Source organism: Corvus brachyrhynchos, unplaced genomic scaffold (genome assembly GCF_000691975.1).
Source record: "Corvus brachyrhynchos isolate BGI_N302 unplaced genomic scaffold, ASM69197v1 scaffold3, whole genome shotgun sequence".
NCBI lineage: Eukaryota > Metazoa > Chordata > Aves > Passeriformes > Corvidae > Corvus > Corvus brachyrhynchos.
In genome coordinates, this window is record NW_008237619.1 from 3,266,600 (window position 1) to 3,274,115 (window position 7,516).

The 7,516-nt window shown below is 40.3% G+C and overlaps 1 long non-coding RNA gene across 1 annotated transcript; it reads left to right on the forward strand.

The window, feature by feature from the left end:
- Positions 1–1,843: 1,843 nt before the first annotated feature.
- Positions 1,844–4,811, forward strand: LOC108446122. The gene is made up of 2 exons (XR_001861230.1): positions 1,844–3,044; positions 3,218–4,811. It is a non-coding gene; the product is annotated as an uncharacterized LOC108446122 (long non-coding RNA).
- Positions 4,812–7,516: the final 2,705 nt, after the last annotated feature.

Genomic DNA, 7,516 nt, shown 5'->3' on the forward strand with positions numbered 1-7,516 from the left:
CCCGGCGGGGGGCCACAGGAGCGTGGAGAAGAGCCCGCGCGGCCCAGGGATGGGAGCAGCGTGTGGGGCGCAGGCTGGAGCCCCTGGCTGCAGCACTGGGCGGGGGGCACAGCTGCCAGCCCCACGCACGGAGCACCGCAGTCAGGGGGCTTCTCCAGGCTGCAGCTTGGGCTTCCAGGCCGTCCTTACCAGGTCCTCGCCGAACCTCCATGTCTGATCCACGTCCAGCATGGGTTCGAGATCCCTCCTTTTCAGGAATCCGGCCGCACAATGCAGCGTTTCGCGGGAGGCCTGGAGAGCAGCAGAGAGCGGGAGATGGCACCACAGCCCAGGGCATAGGACCCGTGTCCTTGTGCCAAGGCCAAGAGGATGCTGCAGCCCATGAGGCGCCAGGGGCAGGAGGGCAGGAGGCGGCCGAGCCCCTTCCTGCGGCAGCCTCACATTGGCCACGTGCCAGTCCTGGTCATGGCAGTGGAAGGAGAGTGGGAACAGGCTCTGGCACACGTGTGACTTCAGGACCTTTTTTGTCCTCTTCCATTAATAAGCCATCATCCCTCTTCCCTCCTGTCCATCGGCATGTTCCCATGGGACGAGATAGTGATGCCATGATGATTTTTGCCGTTTCTTTTTTACCCCTTTTATATCCTTTTACAACTTTCGTGTTCTTAGTGCCTTTTCCATACACTCTTCAACTTGCTTGTCAAAGAAGGTGACTAAATATTTTATAAGCTTCGTAGTTAGGGATCAAAATGCCCCAGACCCCAAGATCCGCTCCAGAACACATTTTTAAACTAAGATAGAATCATCCAGGGATGGTTCCTTCAGGAGGGGGGCTGATTCAACCTCTCATTGGGGAATCTTTGATAGATATGCTAATTAGTAAGACCTACATCAGAAATGACACAACTCTTAGAAAGATTAAAATAATTCATTAAAAGCAGAAAAATTGAAAAATTACAAAAAATATAAAAATATAAAAATATAAAAATTTGGGATCGTAGTGGCTCAGGAGGTATGCCCCAGGAGTGCAGGGATTAGAGATCTTCAGGCTTAGACAGCACTGGACCTCTGGTGGAAGAACTTGCAGTGCTGGGCTGACTTTTAGCTAATCCAGAAGTCAAGGAAAAATTATTAAAGGCACCTCAATAGGAGTAAGGTTTTAACACGAAGCACTAGCACCCACTACACCTACTCTGCAGTGATCTGTGCTGCTCTGAAACTTGCCTCGTTGTTTTATAGTGCCTTTGCTCCACCCCAGTCCGCCCACAGCCTGCCCACAGCCCGCCCACAGCACACCCCTTTGGTCCAAAGTGATTGGTGCTTCCCTTTTGACAGATCATCTCTGTCTACCTATAGCTCGTCGTTGTCATGGGGGTAGTAACAGCTGAAGCAAGGGTGCTAACATGCCCTCATTAAGATTCAGGTTGCCTTGGAGCTTGCCTGCAGAATAACTGCGATGGGGCTAAAAATAGCTGTTGGCTGTTAGAAACTGGGGTTTTGGAGTTGGTCCTCGGTCTAAGGTGCAAAGTAGAAACCCTTAAAAAAATATTAAAATACATCTAATACATCTTAAAACATTTGTAAAAGTATACAATGAACTTGGGAAAAATAACTCTTATAGTGTACAAGTGGCTTAAAGTTTGAAAAGGGTTTTTTAACTGGGAAACTTTTAACTGGGGGATTTTAACTGGGACTGGTGTAAATTGCTTTGAACAAGTGAAAACACTAATAACAGAACTTGATTTCTGTACCTGGGCTGATGGGTTAATTTTAACATTCAATTAAAACATATTTAACTCAAAATTAACTAATTAAAGCACTTAACATGCAAAGACCAAGCTAATTAGGGATTTCATGTATGACAACCTATAATGTTATACCAGATCTTTTGTGGGTGTGCATTGCGGTGTGCATTCGAGGTGGACATTGTATTGAGGTGCATTCAACCTGGACATAGTGCACCTAAGGATCCTTAAAATAAATACAAAGGTGAAATCCCTTTTTCCCTTCTAAGAGTGTTAGACTCTTGATTTTAAGACCAAGAAAAGGCATCAATTTCATTTGCATGTTCCTTCTTTGTTCAATGAGTTTTTAAATATTAATTCCATTATCTTGGTTCTCAGCCATATTTAATGGACTTTTCTGTGAGTTGTTCTATTTTAAGTACCTATTGCCAGTTCTCTTTTTTAATGTATCATTTTTGATTTTCCCCTTTTTGCTTCCTTTTACTATGAAATCAGAATCTCTTCAGATCTTATAATGTGCTGCTACATTCTTACATTTGTTACAAATTGAGAAAGCAATATTAGAATTAAATGTGGTCTAATCAACTCCATATATTACCTCTCTCACCCAAGACTTTAGAGCTCTGTTCAGGTGGTCTTTACCTGCTCCTTTTTTTCCTCCAACAATATGTGCTATTTCAAAATCTTTTTATTTAGTGGGAAGAGGCAGCTGTGAGACAAAAAACTATCAATCCAGCTGATTCCTGATTGCGCTTAATTCATAACTTGTTTCTGTAACTTGCTCAGTAGTGGAAATGTCACAAAGAGTCATGTTTGTTGTTCATGTCAGCTAAATCCAGTCTGCTCTCCACATTCTTCAAGCTCCTCCATGAAACACGTTCATTCAAAAGAGTCTTTGCTGAATGCTGTCATTACTGTTCAACAACTCAAATACTGAGGTTTGAGTTCCTGGCTTTTATATCTCTTTTTCTTCATTTGCTGAATCCATAAGAATCAAAGATGAGAAAGGGGTGGCTCATGGTATAAATACTGAATTTATAAGTATTGTTTCTCTGTGTCCATAGAAATTGCCATCTCCATCCATTCTGCTATTTCAGGACTGGCTTCCTTTGAGCTACGTTCCTCCCACACCTGACGTTCCTGCTGGCTTGGGATCCAAGTCTGCACTTCAGACTATGTTTGTCAAGAAAATTCCTTCACAGACAAGTGGCAAGAAAAACACGCTATATGCAGGATCAAGATGCTCACAATTGTGTCTACCTTTCAAGGAGTCTGACTCCACATTCCCTACCCACTGATGTAAATGTTTTCTTTTTAGCTATCATCTCTCCAGCACTTAAGTTGTTTAATTACAGCACGAAAACATTAGGCATATGTTCAATTTCCAGTTATTATCAGTGTCATTTCTTGTTTGGTTTATGCTCCACAAAGGTTCTGTTTTTAAAAAATATCGTTTTGTTTTGACATTCCAGGTTCCACATGTTTTGTGCTGCATTGTTGCCAGTGCTCTGTGGGTGTTTGGACTCTGGTAATCCTCTGGATTAAATAAATGCCTCATCATTCACCTATTATATCTGACATGTTCTTGAACGCTGCATTGCATCAGGTCCAGTATTTAGATCTGCCTGCTTTCAGACTCAGAGAGAGTCATTTTGACTAACTGTAGGAATCTTTCAGGTAGCATGAAGCATTTATGCTATTCATACTCTTGTTCTGCTGTGCTGCACATTCCTTTGTGCTTTTCTTAGTAAGTGCTAAACACAAGTTATTGATTAAGAACTTCTGCTTCTCCATCTTTACTTATTTCTCCCCTGACAACATGGTCTCAAGATGTAGGAAATATTGGTCTGAACTCCTGTTGTCTTAAAGGTTTCTACAATAACCAGAATTTCTGGCTCTGAGCCACTTTATGAACCCACAAGGCTCATATATGTATGCATATATATATATATATAAAGACCAGCATTCATTGAAATAGCCTATTTAACTCATGCTTACTGTCCTTAGATTAAAGAGATTAATCTTTTGCTAAAAGTGTAGCTACATGATTATATTTCTTTAAAACATTACGTTTTTTTTAACCTCCCTGGTATTCCTCCAGTTCAAAGTGAACTTCACATTGGCTGATCTTTTCATTAGCTTTTGTCATACATGAAAAAATACAAGCAAATGCTTGTTCACTTCATGGTCCTTGAATAAACAGAGTATCTGTTGCTTCATCAAAAACACCAGAGTAGCAGCATCCTTCTGAAGTGACAAGCCTTGATTTTTGTGCTAATCAATCACTATAAGAAAAGGCAGGAATGAGCTCTTTAAAATTCCTGGGAGTTTCAAAAACAAGCTGCTGCTTCAAACAGGGCAAGTTGATTGACTTCCACGACTTTGAATTACTGTATCTGATACTCCCTGATACTGAGCTGGAGTACAAGTGCTGATCAGACTGCAGTGTCAAATCTGTTCCAGGGTCTACACAGACCCTCAGCTGCTACAGTTCATTACACTGACTAATTATACCCCTTCCAATAATTTCTTCTTGGTTCAGTAGGTGGAGCTGTAAGACGTTCAGATTTTCCCTTGGCCAAGGTGTGCCGTGGCTGGTGCACTGACAAGCACAGCTTTTGCTTCCCAGCACTGCGCATATTTATCCCTTTTATACAAGTTGGCATTTTGCATCATATTGAAATGGCACATAAAAAGGAAATTCAAGTTCTGCACTCATTCTGCTAGTTGAGAAAAGCAATCAGTCTCTGTTTCTAATACGCAGTCATCGGTTCTTTGATGGCTGTTTTCTACTGTTCAAAAGAACACAAAACGTGTAGGCTCAATTTTAATATTTTGGGCTTTGGGGAAAAATAATCTCTAACATAGTACATTTTGCTTATTTTGCTAGTTACTGGTTTGAAACAGACTCTTTGGAACAATTGAGAACTCATGAAATCATCTCATTAATTTTTTTCAATTTTAGAATCATATCAAATCCACTGACAAAATTTTCATGTTCTCGAGTAGTTTACTCTTTATATTGCCAATGAAAGCTTTTTAAATAAAAGGACACTATTAAATAAATGGACATTTGTGATAATTTTTGCAAAATTGCTCTTAAAAATTCAGTGCTAGGGAAAAAAAGAAGAGGCTGGTAATGAGACTAATTCACTCTTCAAATGTTACAGCATCATTTGAACATTGTCACATCATCTCAAATCATTCTTAATTCTAAAAACCCTTTTTCATTTCAATTTTCTCTGGAAAGCTTTCTGCAAAAGCAATGAGAGTATCCAAATTAATTTTAAAGATCACAAAATTGCTACTTCCTTTTAGAGGAAGAGCTGTCTTGTACAGATCTCCTGTATGCAAAATTATCTTAATGGTATCTTCTTTCATTTTAGTATTCTCCCTTGAGCAGTTTGAGTGCTTTCTAGTTCTCTTTGGCTGCAGCTCAGTATTTCAAGCAGGCATCAGAAACATTACAGATTTTGGCTTCTCTCCTTTGAGTTCCAAGAGCTTCTCTGATGGGGGCTGGTTGTTCACACCTTTTGTCAGTGCACTGTATAACCCAGCAGTTCCTAACATTTTTCTGTACATTTTATTTTTCTAGGTGTTTCTAAGGTCCATAACTTTTTCTGCCCTGCCCATGCACTCCCCCATCCGTCGATGCGTGGCGAGGTTGCCGCAATGAATGTCTCCCGCACTGGCCCGTTATCCTAGTCCTGTCTCTTGGGTACACTGTGCTTCCCAGGGGTGGGAGGAATTTAGGGGGTGGGTCAGAGGGATGGAGAGAGGAGGATTTGTTTGCAGGTTTGGTGTCTCTCTTGGCTAGCCTGTGTTGCCACCTCCAGAGTTCATACGCCCAGCAGAGCTCAACAGCCCTGTACATTGACACGTCTCTTGACTAAAGTGTGCCTCCCCCAGAAACCTCTAGTATAAACAAGGACTAGAAAAGAGACAGTCTTTCATAAAATACCTGCTTTTTCTTGTTAGCTCTTGTACAAGCTTTTTTGTGATCTCTAAGAGCAATTGTACATTCATTTTCAGCTTGAAATATAGCTGTCCCATTTGGAAAATGTAATTATTGACACTGGTGTTACCCAAGACACTTTATTTGTCTAATCAGCTGAGTTGTCAGGTTGAGTTAGCAAATCCATTTGTATGAATCACAGAGAAGCTTGCAGCCCTGGTGTATTTGTTTATGATATTTATTAGGTATGTGTGCTGGATAGTTTGGATGCAGACATCATGATTCCTGTGCCACAGTCCAATGAAATTCATCATACACAAATGCTTCTGAAAATCCTTTTGAAAATAGTACTGCAGAGGTGAGAAAAGGGTGGATTCTACATTGGAGTTGGGTGGCAGACCACATTTTGAGGAACTTTTTTAACTAGCAGGGGCTGTGCATTGTAAAGCCATGTGTTACTGCTTTGTCAGAAGGTAAATTAGTCAAAACTGTGGTAATCCATTACACAGGCCTTAATGTATTAAGAAACAGTTTGTAACTGTCTTGAGGGGTCTGTAAAATCCACCCTTTGAAGAAAAGGTTATAAAGATTTGCTGTACTCCTTCATAACATGTATCCCTTCACCTCAATCATCAGTAAAAAGGCTGCAGTGAATGAAGTTAAAAGGCAGAAACAGCTGAAGATTGATATGCAGTATCAACCTGCTGGCACTGCTTTGCTGCAGTGTGCACTCTCATATTGCTGTTTAATACATGCTTGTGGTTTACTCAGGCAAGCTAAGCTTAATTGACATTAAAACTCAGTAACATTTTCTTGTGACTATTCCCACTTTGTTCATAGATCTTCTCTATACTTCCAGAGTTTTTAAAAACATCATCAATAGTGATGAGCAATCACTATTTAGGGATACCTTATTTTAAAGAAGAATCTTGCTTAGCAAGCAAGACTGTAGTGATTGCTCTTGGAATTGGTAAGTGCAAGAGGAGAGGAGAGAGAGTGGTTCAATGTAAAGTATAAACAGCAAAATGAAAATTTACTAAATATATCAATTTATTAATGCACAGAGTTCTTCTGTATATTTTCAGTTAAAAAAATAAAAGCAAACTTTTCACTAATTTCTCCATGAGAATGTACCTGAATTTTAATAGCAGCAGTGAAAAACTGCTTTTTCTGTGGAAGCACATTTATTTTCTTCTCTCTTTCCCCAACACTTTTCTCATCCTTAAAAAAAACAAAAAACCCCAACAAACCAAAACCATAACAAAACCCAAAAGTACCTCTCTTTGAAATGTGTATATCTATATATATATGCACATGTGTATGAATTACAAATAAAAAACATGTTATTACTTCATAATTATAGTAAAGAATTTAATTCCAAGTTTCTTAGAAGAAAGAATTGGAAAGCAATAATTCTCAAGGAACCAAAACACACTGTAGTTAATCCCCCACAGTCTGGAAGCCATGAAGTCCCGTCTCTGGGAGGTAGACATCTTTTCATCTGTACATACCCAAGCCTGCCATCCCATTTCCCTGCACTTCCCCTCTTACTTTTGTCCAAGATATTCATTCAGCAGTCAGCATGCTCCTAAGGAATACTTTGGGTTTATTGAACAAGTGTTTCCTGATTGTTGCAGGTTGCATTACTTGGTACTCTTCCTGCATCTCTAGGTCTGCAACCAAAGTGCACTTTCTCACTCAAACTGGAGTTATTGTGAGATATCTTGGAACATGAATGGGGAATACACCACTCAGAAACCTCTGGCTAACTGTTTTTGGGGTTGTGCATACGGCTGGGGCTGGGGGGGGGGGGGTG